This window comes from Triticum dicoccoides, chromosome 6A (genome assembly GCF_002162155.2).
Source record: "Triticum dicoccoides isolate Atlit2015 ecotype Zavitan chromosome 6A, WEW_v2.0, whole genome shotgun sequence".
Classification (NCBI taxonomy): Eukaryota; Viridiplantae; Streptophyta; class Magnoliopsida; order Poales; family Poaceae; genus Triticum; species Triticum dicoccoides.
The window spans coordinates 219,053,350-219,065,559 of record NC_041390.1 but is presented as its reverse complement, the minus strand read 5'-3'; positions in this window follow the sequence as shown (position 1 = coordinate 219,065,559).

Genomic DNA, 12,210 nt, shown 5'->3' with positions numbered 1-12,210 from the left:
CCGGGGAAGCGCTGGAGGGGGAGGGGGACCATGGCATGGTGCAGTTGCGGGCGATGTGGCCAAAGAATCGACACAACCGGCAACGCATGTCCCGGCGGCACTCAGCGTGCGGGTGGTAGCCGTAGCAACACGGGCATTCGCGCGAAAGCGGGGGCGGGGGCGGGATCCCGACGCATGCCGGGGTCGGTACACAGGCGTCGGTGGTGGCATGGAGAGCGGGGTATCCTCCCCCATAGAGAGCACCCAACCCTCGCCGGGGGCGGACCCCTCGTGGGCGGCCTCGGAGTCGTGCACCACCGGGCGGATCTCGGAGCAGGGGAAGCGGCACGCGGCCGGCGGCTCCTGGGGAAGGGGTGGAGGCAGTGGCCGGGCGACGCAGAGAACGTCGCGGTTGGATGGTGCATCTGATCCCGTGGAGGAGGGGCTCGATTCAAGCCAACGCAGCTCCCGAGAGCGACCAGGGGCGGAGGGTAGCGGGGTGGCCATCGGGCGGTGGGTGACGATGCTGGAGTGGCAACCGGCGCGAGCGGGTGAGCGCAGGGGCCGGAGTGGCCGGCGGTGCAGCTAGGCGGGAGCGGGAGCTAGAGCGGCTCTCAACTCCTTCCTCCCTAGGTTAATCTTAAAACAGATACATTAGTTGTGTAGTTGGGTCATCCATGCTTCCTGACCTTATTTTAGCTAGATAGCCTATGGAAAATGCACAGGAGCTCCTGTGTGCTCCACCCCCTATACGAATATAAATTTCAAAATGAAACTAGGAAAGTTTAAAAACCCTAAAATTTGGGGATATTATACCTGAGTGTCCAATCTAGTCCCATGTGAAGTTCCATGAAAAAATACAATGTACCCATGGTGTAGAAAATATAGTCTGACGTATGATCCATCCAAACAATTTTTTTATGTATATAGGAATTTCTTGTCTTTTTGACTGAGAAACTTTTCCTGGCATTTTTTTTCACGAAACTTCACACGGGAGTTGATTGGGCACCCAGGTTTGTTATTCTAAAATTCCAGGATATTTTTTTAAATCTAGTTTGTATTTTCAATTTAATACCCATATAGTGGTTGGAGCACCGAATGCTCCAAATTCTCTTCTGCTAGCCTATACACAACATTGTTTTTTTTGAAAGATCCAATGCTGCTGGCATTCATATATTAAGCAGGAAGCAACGGAAAGAGCAAATACATGGTGAGGATCCTAGGATCGAGTAGCCCAAAAAAGTGAATATTACATTAGCCAATTCCTGTCGGAGGCTCCACGAAAGGCAGTGCTAGGCATCGCGCCCCTGCTTGGCGCCACAGTTGAATGGCACGATAACTTGACGCCACGATGTCGCTTGCTAGTGCCTGCTTCGCTTGGAAGGTGCAGCTGTTCCATTCGAGCCATATCTCCCAGAGCACCAAGATAATGACAGACTTGATCCCCTTCCGGCCTTCCCCTGGTGTGGCAGCGACGATTGCTTCGACGATGTGTGTCACCTTATTCATGCAGCTCCATATGCCCGGACTCGCAGCCCGACAACCTATCCATGTCGCCACCATCTCCCAAACCTCCTTGGCAATCGGGCAGTGCCAAAAAAGGTGACCGACCATCCTAGATTTCTGAAGCAGAGATGACAGAAGTATCCGTTGCACCAACCTCACCTTTGCAATTGATCATTGCACCACAATCTGTTGAGATGCAGCAGCCAGCCGAACACTTTCAGCTTCCGCGGAGCCCAGGCGTCCCAGATCAGACTTTTGAGACTTGATCTTTGCATCCCCTGGAACTGTGCCTGGTAGGCCGAGGCAGTAGAGTAGCTGCCATTGGTAGTCCAGTTCCATCATATGTCATCCTTGGCCTGAGGGTTTAATGTCGGCCGAGCGCTGGCTATCAGCCGGCCATGGACAGGAAATCCTGAAGCAGGGGAGTAGTGTCACCATGCGCCAAGTCTCTGATCCAGGAGTCCTCAGATAGAGCAGCTCTAACAAATCGCGACTTCCATCTTGAGTGCTTCAAAAGCATGAGGAAGGCAGTCCTAAGGGGTTGCCCATTAACCCAGGAACAGGTCCAGAATCTGGCTCTTTCGCCATTGCCAATGGAGATTGTTGTCGCCACAGTGAACGTGGCCCTGTCCGTGTCATGCAGGGCAAGTCCATGCCAACCCAAGCATGCTCGGGGTTCTTCCATGCGTGCCAAAGCCATCTTAGCCGTAGCGCTCTACTATACATCTGCAAGTTGAGGATGCCAAGATAGCCATGGTCGATCGGAGTGCAAACCTTGGCCCAATTTACTTTGCATTTGCCCCCGGCGATCTCCTCATCATGCACCCAAAGGAATCTTCTCTAGACTTGTCGACCTCCTTTAGAAGCTTCTTGGGCACCCGTAGAGCAGTGAGGGTGAAGGTTGGCAAAGAAGTTAAGACCGCACATACGAGAACACATCGTCCTACAATGGTTAGGAGCTTCATCTTCCACCCTGCCAACCGAGATCGGATGCGATCAATAATGAATTGGAGGTGCACCAGCCTGAGTCTTCATGGCATGATTGGTAGCCCAAGATAGGTTATCGGGAAGGATTTGGTTTGCCCTCCAAAGCTCCGCAAAACCTTAGCCATGTTGATATCCTCATAGCGAATGGGCGTCGTAGACGATTTGCTGGGATTTATCTTGAGGCCTGTTGCTTCCCCGAAACCATGAAGAATGCTCATGAGGGCCTCGATCTCCTCAACAATTAGATTAGCAAAGAGGACAGCGTCGTCCGCATAGAGGATGACATGCAACTTCAACAACCTACCTGGCAGAGGGTTTATGATGTTTCTCTCTGCTGCCAGCTGAAGCAGTCGATGCAACGGATCGATTGCCACGATGAACAACAACGGGGAGAGGGGGTCTCCCTGCCGCAGCCCTTGCTGATGCAGCAACTCCGCTCCGGGCACTCCATTGAGCATGACGGCCGAGCTGGAAGATGACAACAACAAGGCGATCCAGTCCCTCCATCTAGCGCTGAAACCAAGGTTTTGAAGCAACTCTAGCAGGTACTCCCAAGACACGCTGTCAAAAGCTCGGGTGATGTCGAGCTTTAGCAGAATCGCCGATATTTTCCTTCTGTGCAGCAGCTTGACTCTATTGTGCACATACATGAAACTATCATGTATGCATTTTGATTTTAGAAATGCAGTCTGTGCTGGGAAGATGATGTCGTTAATCACTCTGGGTAGCCTGATGGAGAGCACTTTTGCGATGAGCTTGGCTACGGAATGGACGAGGCTGATTGGTCGATAGTCTGCAACACTTGCCGCACCCTCCTTCTTTGGTAGCAGTGTCGCCAGGGCCGTGTTGAGCTCACTAAAACCCTATGCAACCAGACTATAGAATTGCTTAAAAGCCAGCATGATATCATCCTTGATAAGCGCCCAACACGCCCTGAATAACATGCTGCTGAAACCATCCGGTCCGGGAGCTCTGTCTATCGGCGAATCCTTGATTGCAGCCCAGACCTCGTCTTCAGAGAAAGGATTGTCAAGCCCAGCAGCTGGCACCCGGGGATCTGCATCTGCTGCCAGTCCAATTTCCTTCCGCGCGGCACCCGCACGCCCAGAATTGCAGCAAAATGATTGTCGATCACCTTGGCCTTGTCCTCATGGGTCAGCATGACCTGCCCCTGGTGCTGGATGGAGTGGATGAAGTTTTTGCGTCGTCTAGATTCCAGTTTGGCGTAGACAAACTTTCTGCTTGCATCGCCGAGCCGCAGCCCCCGCACCCTTGCAGCCTAATTTTTACGGGCCTTCTCGATCGCTGCCAATCCTAGCAGCCTGATTTCTAGAGGCTTTTGGATTACGTTTCTCTGTAAACTTGTCTGGGTCCTTGGAAGATAGTTGTGGCATTTTATACTCCTTCATTCTAAATATAGTGCATATAGATTTTAAAAATAATCTAGTTTTGTAAATTTTTAATCAAGTTTTATAAAGAAGCATGTCTATATCGATAACACTGAACAAATACCATTAGATACCAGATATAATAAGGACGTGTCTACCGAGCGGCCGGTGGCTCGGTAGCACTCTAGGGCAGCCTTCCCTTTTTAGTATATTTTTGTCCTAATCAAATGGAATAGGAAATATTTTGTCCTCCTAATAAGAAAAATACAAAGACCATGCAACATGTTTAAACAAAATTGAAAAATCACACATGGGAACAAGTGTAAACGTATTTAATTTGGATTGTAATATTTAGATAAGGCATAACTTTCGAACCGAACATCGAAATTAAGATCCGCTTTCACCATTGAAATCCTCGCAGTGTGCTCTTCAAAACTAGATCCCACATGAGTATGTTTCGACAAAATTTTTTTTTGTGTGTGTGTGTGTGCAGTTTTTCCTTCATTTTGTGCAACTGGCCAGTTGTTGATGTGCAACTACCTAATAGTCGATGTGCAACTTTCTCCATATCCATGGATGTGCAATTTTCCTTGATGGCACCTCACCCCAAACTACCCACCATCAAGTGAGATGTGCAATTTCGTCTGCTGCCCCAGTCAGCTTCTTAGGAGTCGATGTGCAGCTTTTCCCTATAGTTGGAAGTGCATTTTTTTTTACTATTTGCTACCTCTGTCAACTGCCAAGAAGTGGATGTGCAACTTCGAAAAATGTCCCAGCCAACTACCTAATGATCGATGTGCAACTTTTCCCTGTACCTATGGGTGTGTAGTTTCCATTGCTAGCACCCCTTCCCACCCACCCCAACTAGTGAGATGTGCATCTTTAGGGTCTCACCTATAGACAACGGTTTTCTCTACCCTTGTAGTCTTATGGATGTGCAGTTCTTCACCATCCAACAAATCCATGTCGGTGAGATGTGCAACTTTATCTGCTAGCCCAGCCATCTGCCTATCAGATTATGTGCAACTTCGCCTATTACCACCACCAACTAAAACTAAATATCAGAGTAAGTTGCACATATAGTTGATAAGGTAGGTGGGCATGGTATGACAACAGTAAAAACCTGTATCATCCATGAATAGAGAATGGAAGGGTTGCACATCGATTACTAGGTAGTTGGCCAGGTAGTAGACAAGTTGCACATCACTAAAAATTGGTTGTCATGGTTGCTAGGTTCTAAATCTCATAGGCATTTTGATCATGTAGCTTTATAAAATGGTTTTGAAAAAAGTTGCACCATGCTGTATTAAAATTGCATGATGTAATACAGTTGCACCATATAGCATCAAAGTTGGCATGAAAAAAATTCGCCAAAACTTATTAATGCGGGATCTAATTTCAAAGATCTCGTTGCGAGAATTCCAACGATGAAAATGGATCTAAATTCCGATGCATGGTTTGAAAGATACAACTTTTTGAAAATTTATAAACCGGAATAAATGCATATGCAAATCCAACAGACATGGAATCAAATGCGCTGACCTTCCCATGTGACCATCCTATTAGTACATGCCATGTCATGAATAAAGACAAAATTTAGACGACAAAAATGCATGCATGCTTCTCTGAGAGTGGGCCACTCGTTTTTATCAAATAGTGCATACACACTTTTTAGATTTCAGGATATAGTAAACCATATGTTTTAGTTCTTTAGTACTTTCTTTGTAAAGAAATATAAGAGCATTTAGAACACTGAAATAGTGATCTAAACGCTCTTATAATTCTTTACAGAGGGAGTATTATTAATGTTCATATTGTTTTTCCCTTAAAATGTTCATATATTTTTATAATAGATCTGAATTCTTTTCGTAAAAAAAGTTCATGTCTTTTTATTAAATTGGTCAAAATTGAGGTAGTTTGATTTTTGAAAAGAAAAGAAAATCTACACGTCCCATATTTTGGAATGGAGAGTACTTGGTGCATATCATATATAGCCACTTCAATTTCGTGTTATGCATAAAAACATAAATTTACATCAAACTAAAACACGTAACTAACCATGTTTTTACCTTCTGAAATCCGAATAATTAATAGGACTATTTAAAAAATAAATACATTTCTGCATACCCCTGTCTACGTGTATCTGCATGCACCGCTGATCGCCGGCACCCGCGTTGGCATTTGGTTGCAGCAGGCAGCAGCTCACGCCGTCCCGCGCTCATCGCCTACGCTGCTGATCTTCACTTCGATGATGCACGGCTTCTTGGTCCCTGGCGGCGGCAGCTTCTCCACGGTGAGGTTGAGCACGCCGTCCCTGTGCTCGGCGTGGATGCTGTCCAAGTCGGCGCTCTCCGGCAGCGGGTACCAGATCCACTCGAACTTGCCCGTCGCCTCTGTTGCGGTGGGCTGCTCACGCTCGCTGGCGATGAAGAGGACGTTGTCATCGTCAACCTGGACCCGGACATCGGCGGGGCTGACACTGGCAGGCACAGCGACGGCGAGGACGAGTGCGCTGGATGGCAGCTCCTTGACTTCCATCTTAGGCATGGGGGCACTGGTGATGGCCGTGGAGCCCTGCTCCGGTGCTTCCCCTAACCTAATTTCAGAGGAGTATTTATGTTCCCACGAGTTTGGCTTTTTCCTAGCCCGCCATAACTCAGATCCAAGCCCTGTATAACCCAGACCGTATACGTACAGTACCCTGGTCCAAAAAAATATCACACGACCCCACGTCCACGTAAGACCTACCGAATCCAATCATTCACGCAGCTCCATCAATCTCGCGAGCATTGACACAGCTCCATAAGTCACGTAGTAGATCTCCAGCGGCGGCTATCTCGTCACCGATGATCTCGTCGGACAGCGGGCGCGGCAACGTCGCGAATCTCCAATTAGCGCGCACTGGTACCGCATCCCGCGCCCCCCTCTAGTCTCGCTCGCGGAAACATCGAACGAACTGCCACCGCCCATGGTAGTGGTTAACCTAGCGGGGCGGTTAACCTAGCTACCTGGCGACGCATGTGATCGTGGATCTTGTTCCGGCAGTGCTGCTCCTCGTGATCTGGGTTCACGTAGCGTCGGTTGCCGTCGGCTGTGCGCACCACCAGTATCGTTATTTGATGTGGCGGCTAACCTAGGTATCCGGTGGCAGATGTAATCACAGATCTAGCTAGGTTTTGAGATCGTGCAGTTCCTCGCGATTGAAAGTGATCATGACGGGTGCCGTGGCCATCTTCCTTACTAAGTTTGGTAGATCTGAACGGCCTCGGTTGGGGTTGTTTACATAACATCCGTGATCGTGTGCTATGTGTTGTATATTTCATCATTGATAATGTTTGCACATGTGATGATACATATTATTGGTTGTAGGAAATGGCGGACGAGGAGTTAACTTATATCATGGTAGACATGGAGTTTGGAGAACTGATGAAAGACTGGATAGAAGATTGGTCAGATGATGAAAATTCAAGTCGTGGAGATCGCTCAAAGAATGGGAACGAATGGGACGATCTTAATGTGAGTGGCATTGTCATGTTGTAATTTTTTGGTGGCATCCGACAACATTAAATCTTTGTGTTGAAAATTTGTAGATCGATGAGCTTGATGATGATCAGGAAAACAACTCGGAGTTCTTGAATGAAGATTACATTAGTCAGGTACGGAAGTGAAATTTTTTGTTGGCATGCAAATTGAATTTCTTTTGGAATATTATATGATAAGTAATTATGTATTTGTGTTGTATTTTTCAGCTCATTTCCGAATGTCATAATGCATACGACTATTACGGTGAATCAGACGCGGAGACATGCCTTAACGACGAATCATTAGATGCACCTGATTCTGGGGAGTCCCAGTCGTCGGTCATCATGAGTGAGGTATGTGTGTAATCAATGTTCTATTAAAGTAATGTTAAACCATAGAAAACTGTTTTCATGGCTGTGGTTTGATTGTGTAGGTGACACAAGATGATGGGGCAAAGAATGTCCAAGATACTGCCAGTGTAGATGATAAGAGGGATATGTTCATGCAGATAAGGAAATGACCTTTACGTCTCACGATGTTGCGTATGATTTCCACAACAGCTATGCTAGAGATAATGGTTTCAGCATTAGAAAGAATAAGGTCAGGTATAGGAAAACCGAGTCACATCATATGCGTTATAGGCGGTTTGTTTGTTCCAGACAAGGGAAACGTGAGAACAAGTTGCTAACCGAGGAAGGACACAACCGTAGGCTCAGAGCCGAGACACACTGCTTTTGCGAAGTGCACCTGACCGTCAAGCTTGACCAAAAGCGTGGGGTTTGGTATGTTGAAAGTTTTGAGGACAAGCATAGCCATATGTTGGCAGGACCGGACAAGGTACATTTTCTTTGGTCCCACAGAAAAATCAAAGAGTACCATAAGCATGAGATAATGTCCATGGGAGCTGCAGGGATTTGAATTCACGACATGATGGATTCCTTCATCAGCAAACATGTATGGTATGGCGGTGTTGGTTTTACCAGGTGTGAAATATACAACCTTTGCGCCAGGGAGAAGAGGAAGTTGCTTTCAAAAGGTGATGCTGCCACAACCATAGGCATCATGGCCATTAGGAAACAGAGGGATCCTAGCTTCTTTTTCGAGTACAAGCTAGATAGGGAAGGACATTTGAATAGGATGTTCTGGTGCGACTCCCAGTCTCTTCATGACTATGAGGACTTTGGCGACGTGCTTGTATTTGACATCACGTACAAGATGAACCTCTATGGTATGCCATTCATACCTTTTGTTGGTCTTAACAATCACTGGAAGACCATTGTTTTTGGTTGTGCCATAGTTTCGGATGAGACCGAAGAGACATACGTGTGGCTGCTGCAGACTTTTTTGAGGTCCATGTGTCAAAAGATGCCTAAGAGTGTTATCACGGATGCCGACGCTGCGATGATCAAGGCAATTCGCGAAGTCTTTCCAAACCTGTGGTACCGTATATGTACGTGGCATATAAAAAAAATATGAAGATTCACCTCAGTCACAAGTCCTTGAAGGAGTTCCGAACTCTTCTGTACTACAACACGTCCACGGCCACGTTTGAGGAGAGATGGCACGCATTTTTCAAAAGATGGTAGTCAGAAAAAACTGTAACATGGTTGAGACGGATGTATAAGAAGAGGAGACTATGGGCCGCGGCTTATCTAACAGAGGGGTTTTGGCTTGGCATGAAAAGCAACCAGCAGAGTGAATGCCTAAACTCATGCCTTCACCTCCACCTAGATGGTGAAATGACCCTAGTCGATATGATTTTGCACTATGAGAACGTCATTGTGCGTATCCGTGAAAACGAGGCGCGAGATGACTGCATGGCCTCACAGAGTTTACCGGTGCCAGTTACTAGCTCGAGGGAACTTGAGATAGCTGCTTCTCATGTCTTCACTCCAACAAACTTCTATATGTTGCAAGATGATCTTAGAAAAAATGGCAGCATGGAGATTTTAGAAATTAAGCTGGGAGACAGATCACAGCAGTACATCGTGGCCTGGAAGAATAACCAGAAGCGCCATTTTTGGGTGGAGTATACACCAGTAAATTCCACAGAAACTATAAGGCGTAGCTGCAGAAGAATGATTTAAAAGGGTCTACCTTGCAAGCACATATTCCATGTACTGAAGCACTTGAACATATCTGAAATACCAAAGTGTTTAGTTCTTGTTCGGTTCACGAAAGAAGCAAGGTTGGGACTGCCCGCGAGGCACACAAGCGATCTGTTGGGATTTGGTTGGACTGGGGCCAAGGAAAGAATGAAATATAGCCAGGTCAGTGTGTTAGCGTCAAAAGCTATGCATGCGGTGTGCAAACACCCTGCTTTGTGGGATCAGTTACAGGAGAGTTTGAAGGCTGTGATAGCTAAGAGTCATGAGTATGATCTGCTACAGGAAAATTTGATCAAGCAAACAAATGACATCAGTAAGTGTGCAGTTGAATATGTGGACGATGGTGAAGGCAACATGATTGCGGTTAAAGATCCTATGAAAGTGTCAAGCAAAGGTGCAACAAAGGTAGATGAGAGCCGCACTGTCTCGAAAAATGGTAGACCACTCTTTTTTGATGAGTTGAAAACCCGTTGCGGCGCTTGCAAATTGCTAGGACACACTAGACGTAGCAGGAAATGCAAACAAAATCAGAAGTAAGTGTTTGTATGCATTGTGGATTATTAAATTATTTATCATTCATTAACTTATCTTGTCTTTTATCATGTGCAGAAAAGTGGAGAAGGAAGAAGAGTAGAACACTTGCTTCAATTATTTACTATGTTAATCGGGCGGCTCATACTTTGGCTAAGGTAGCTTTAGGCGATTGTGTTTCTTTGGTTTGGAGGCTTTCGCCCCCTGATTGTATCCTTAGTGTATTAGCAGGCGAGATCCCAGACTTTTTTTAAATAAAGTAAGATGTTTCCCTCAAAATAAAAAACAAAAAAAAAATTATTTACTGTGTTATGACCGGGGCGGGAGGTAGAAATAATATTGTACATTTCCCCTCCCCATTTCCTAAATGCCATTAAATAAGTAACTGTACCACTCTCCTCCCCACCACGCACTCACCCACCTCCCACGGGTGCCGGTTCAAACTCCCCTCTTATCCCCACCTACAGTAGATCGAGAAACGCTCGCCAGCGACCGCTGCAGCCACCTCTATGGAGAGAAGCCTCGGCTGGCAGCAAGCGATGATCGAGCTCGCTGGTGATGATGAGGCGTGGCGTGCGCAGTTGATGGAGGTGTGCGGCTGGTTCCCCAGCACGGAGATGTTAGTCAACCATGTGTGCGGCCTCGTCAAAGTCCTCACCGACGGCGAGAAGAAGCGCGCCTTCCCCGATGGCCGCAGCGTCCCGCCGGCTCTCCCCCTCGTCTAGGCAATGCGAGAGGCCACCCTAAGCGACTCCCCTATTCAGCGCGCAAGGTGGTGGATTATCGCTCCACCACCATGCCGCAGCGGCCAGATCCAGCGCGCGTCACGTCAAGGGCGCAACGTGTCGACGTCGAGCTCGCTCTCCCAGCGCCCGTCAGCCCGGAGTACCAGGTCCGCCACATGTTGGTGCCAGTCCAGCCGGTGGGCTCTGACGTCGTGGAGGACGACATGGACAAGGTACTGGTCAACCCTGATGATGATGAAGAGGGCGAAGAGGACGCCATGCAGATGGTAGCGCCGGTTGCTGTCGAGGGTGGCAAGACAATGCCCATCGACGTCGAGCTCCTTCCCCTCCTCCCTGACATAGTGAAGGTGGAAGAAGAGGACGTGGCTCAGGATCAGGTGGCGCAGCTGTCGAAGAGGACGACAGTCAAGAAGAAGACTTCTACGTGTGTGGTGCGCCGCTCACGCTGCCTCAAACTTCTGAAGAAGTGAAGATGGGCACAATTGCTGAAGGAGGAGGAAGTTGCTGGTTATCTTTAGTTAGGTATGCTGTTATATGTTTCAGCATATAAGTTAACAATATTTTGGGTTTGATTTTGGTTAGGTATGCTAGTATATGTAAGCATATAAGTTATGCAATCGGTACGGTTTGGTCGGGTTCTATGTGACTGAAGAACTGAATATCTAGTGCTCACCCTATGTGTCAAGTTCAGTAAAATTTTAGAATATTGATTATGTACTGTTGCTTTGCTTCAGTGCTGCATGAAAGGTGTAGGTGCTGCTAGATGTTGCTCCTATGTTGCAACAATACAATGAACTGGGCTGCTGCACAAATCAGTAGTGCTGCTAGGTGATGTGCCCATGTGCATCACTTACCAAATATAGAACATGCCAAATTTGCATTGTCTGCCAAATATAGAACATGCCAAATGTGCATCACTTACAAAATATAGATCATGATGGCCACATGTTATTTCTGTTGCAATATCTGTTACACTATGCCCATAAATTGAATAGCACATAATTCATCAGCATTTCATCATGTCAATAACAATGATGTCAATAGCTTTATGAACAATCTACTTGCTAACTATGACATCAATCATAATGGCAAGCAGGCCAAGATACAACAGACCTCCAAATCCTAAAATTCTATCCCTATAGAGCAATATTTCCTTCTGCATCTTAACCATTGTCCTCTTTTCTTTCTCATTCCTTTTAATTTCAGCTTCATATTCTATAATCTTAGTCTCCAGTTTCTTGTTCTTCATGGAAAGATACTTAATGACTGACTTTGCTTTGCTATCCCACTCCCCATCAACCCATTCAACATAATCAGAAGTGATAGCATCCTAAATAAATCATGAGCAATTTAAGTCAATTTATAACCGAACTTGTCACTGCAGGCGGTAAACACTGAACTTTTTTGCAGCTTGACCGCAATAGTAGTACTACTTTGAAGATC